Source organism: Podarcis bocagei (genome assembly GCF_964188305.1).
Source record: "Podarcis bocagei genome assembly, chromosome: 8".
NCBI lineage: Eukaryota > Metazoa > Chordata > Lepidosauria > Squamata > Lacertidae > Podarcis > Podarcis bocagei.
The window spans coordinates 84,599,143-84,602,802 of record NC_138133.1 but is presented as its reverse complement, the minus strand read 5'-3'; the positions used below and the strand labels follow the sequence as shown (position 1 = coordinate 84,602,802).

At 44.9% G+C, this 3,660-nt stretch overlaps 1 long non-coding RNA gene across 1 annotated transcript; it reads left to right on the top strand.

Annotated features, from left to right (window-relative positions):
- Positions 1-1,163: 1,163 nt before the first annotated feature.
- Positions 1,164-2,350, top strand: LOC308593410. The gene is made up of 2 exons (XR_014010949.1): positions 1,164-1,245; positions 1,545-2,350. It is a non-coding gene; the product is annotated as an uncharacterized lncRNA (long non-coding RNA).
- The last annotated feature ends 1,310 nt before the right edge of the window (positions 2,351-3,660 follow it).

Genomic DNA, 3,660 nt, shown 5'->3' with positions numbered 1-3,660 from the left:
TATATTTCAGGTCACTCGGAATGTAGGCAGCTAACTAAGCAACCGCTTGTTGATTTCAAAAGAGTGCTATTTGTTGGAAGTGGTGGGAGACTAGGCCCAGTTGATCCTTCCAGGTTTCCACTGTGTATGTAAGAATGTGGGGGCTGTGACACGCTGGAGTCACCTAGATATGGAGTCTCCAGTGTGCATCCCATGGGCACCATGGGGAATCTTCTAGTCCAACCCCTGGGCATTGCAGGAATCTCAACAAAGATTGAGATTGAGAAGGTGCCCTCAGCCATAGCCTTTCACACATTCCAATGCCCCCTGCCTTTCTCAATTTTTAAATTATTTTAGGGGGCTTTTTTCCCTTGGTTTCTTTGAGGGGATAACTTTGTTTGGGAGGGTTGCCTCCTTTTTGGTCTGTTTTTTTTTGGGGGGGGGTATTGTAGATACTCTACGCAAAAGATCCTTACTTAGCTCCACACAGTGACTTACTTATCCCATGCTGTCATTCAAGGGCAGGTTGGGTGGATCACCATGTCATACGTGTGGAGGAAAACCTTAAACATGTAGCAGAGTTCAGCAGAGTTCCCCAAAAAAGACCATTGACAATATATCATCAAGCAGAACTTTACTTGTGCTGGAAGCAAATAGGCATAATGTTCACAAATCCAGTAAGTTCAGGATTGGCACAGTCCATAAGAAATGCAGCACTTACAAACCTTAAAAGCTTATAACAAGTTACCTTAACACTAAGGTAACTTATAACAAGTTACCTTAACACTAAGCATACTATGTACAGAACACCACACCAGAAGGAAGAGAGATAGAAAGAGAAAGTGAAACCCAGGCTCCTTCTGGCCTTTATTTCTAGTCAGCATGACTTTAATTGGAAGAGATAAGAGAACCAGTTCAAACCAGCTTCCCAGAAGGTATAACCCAAACAGTCATGAAGCTGCCTTCATAAAGAGAAGCTTCCAGTAGCTTCCAGAACCCTCTTGAATTAAGCAGAATAGGAAAGATCTCCACACATCAGATCAATACTTTCTGTACTAAGAAATGCAAATTGACACACCACTCCAAGAAAAACCAAGTCATGGATGTTTGAGCTGAGATTATTGCATCACAATCCCTTGGATTAGATGACTCTTGGGGTCACTTCCAACTCTATGGTTCTCTTTTGAGGCAGGGGCTGGCCTTAGCTGGAGCTTTATGAAGCTGGCTCCCATGGGCTAGAACTCCCATGGGCTAGAAGAAGCAGAGGTACCCCATGCAACTTCTTCTTTCCCCCATATGGGGTGGGGGGAGACACAACTCATCCCCCATCAGCACATGACCAGCGGCTGCCACTCATTAACCAAACACTACTTAGGAAGAAAAGCTTTCAGTATAAAGGTGATGGCTCACAAGGGTGTTGCTCTCCTTCTATAAACTGGGCTCTGTGGACTCCCTCTCTTGATCGATCACAGCTCCCGATAGCCAATCATCTAGAACCACCTTTGGGAAGTGACTGCACGGCTTGAGCATACTGTTCAATAGCCACCAATGTTCTTACATTCCAGTCATCTCAGAAACTCTGTTGCATGGAGATGTGAAATGGCTTTGGTGGAAGAACAGCAGCAGCAGCAGCAGCATGGGATGTCGGTTTGTAAAGACGACCGACAAGAGAAAAATGGAAGCAAGATGGAGAAAATGTCTTTAAACCTACAGTGGCTCCAGTGGAGAAAATAAACATGGCACAGGCTTTGAGTGCTGCCGGAGTATAATATAAATCTTAGGGGGAGGTATTACTGCTAGCTAAGGCTCTAGTTATACCTCAGCCAGGCCATTTTCGACAGCATTTGTCACAATACCTCAGCAAGAACATAATTGCCCTTGAGCCTGCAAAGAGCAGAACAGCAAGACTAATATCCTTTGAGATGTGTCATAGAGGAAGGTTAAAGGAGTGCTCTTTAATGGGCCCAAAAAGAGAGACTTTCCAATATACCCAGTGAAGCCACTCCGTCTTGGCTAGAGTGAAGAATGTGAAAGCGAAGCTTTGTGCAGTGGGTGGAGAAGGAGACCTGGTGGTATGTTTTTAAAGGCTGCTCCTTTGTATTTCTTTTTCCTTAAGAAAGGAGAAAAAGAACCACTCAATATATTTTAAAACTTGAAATGCTTCTAAGGAGAGACACTGTTCGAAATGCAAAGAAACAGAAGCTGCGGCAAGTTGCGGGAAATGGATGTGGCTCTGTGGTAGACCAGAAGGGAGCTGGTCCTGGAGGAAGAACTGTCAGGGGAGAGACTTCGTCAGGCAAGGCCTCCTTCCACCTGCCTTGCTCCACCCTCTAGTCTCTGCTTCTCAATTTGTATTCTATTATTTTATGTACTGTGGCTTGCCGTTGTTTTATTGATTATAGTTTAAGAAAATATTTATTGTAACTGTTGAGTGGATTTATGTTTAACTTTTATATGTTGATACTATTATTTTATACTATTCTAATGATTGTTGAATGTTACTTTTTTGATGTAAAGGTAAAGGTAAAGGGACCCCTGACCATTAGGTCCAGTCGTGACCGACTCTGGGGTTGCGGTGCTCATCTTGCTTTACTGGCCGAGGGAGCCGGTGTACAGCTTCTAATTCATGTGGCCAGCATGACTAAGCCGCTTCTGGTGAACCAGAGCAGCACACGGAAACGCTGTTTACCTTTCCGCCGGAGTGGTACCTATTTATCTACTTGCATTTTGACATGCTTTTGAACTGCTAGGTTGGCAGGAGCAGGGACCAAGCAACAGGAGCTCACCCCGTCACGGGGATTCGAATCGCCGACCTTCTGATCGGCAAGCCCCAGGCTCTGTGGTTTAACCCACAGCAGCACCCGCGTCCCACTTTTTGATGTAGGTTGCTTATTTTAAAGTTTTGTTTGATTATCACATTTTTGCATTGCATTAGATTGTTATAAGATGTACATTTTTAATTTTTTATTTGTTTCTTCTGCTTGTAAACCTTAAGACAGAAAGACAGTATACAAATTAAAAATGATGATGATGATCCACTTTGCAGAAGACCCCAGGTTTAATCTGTGGCTGGAAATATCCTCAGCCTGAAATCCTGGGGAGCCACATACTGGTCAGTGAAAACAGTACTTAGCTAGATGGATAGCGGGTCTGACTCAGTATAGGACCTTTCGGTATGAGGTCAAACTATTAGAAGGCTACAATGCCTGTGGTGGCTGTAGAGATCAAAGCGAGAGAGACATGAGGCAGATGAAGGTGTCCAGTTGCTGCAGATACACCATGACATTTCTTCTCTCTGTGCTCCTCCCAGTGGTCATTCCTCCTGTGGTCACTGCTATGGATGCATGACCAGATGCTATGGTTGCCTGCAAAGGGATTGCCACATGGTGGGCTTCGTGTTGCCAGCCTTCATGTCACGTTTGCAGACATCTTTATAACTCAGAGTTGGTCTGCCAACAGGCAAGGTGCTTGAAGCCAGCTCTGCATAGAGCAGCCTTTCTCAACCTTGGGTCCCCAGATGTTTTGGGACTACAACTCCCATCATCCCTGGCTAGCAAAGCCAGAGCTCAGGGATGATGGGAGTTGTAGTCCAACAACATCTGGGGACCCAAGGTTGAGAAACACTGGTGTAGAGCATGTCCTTGGGGATCCTGCGATCTTCCATTCGGCGGACATGACCAA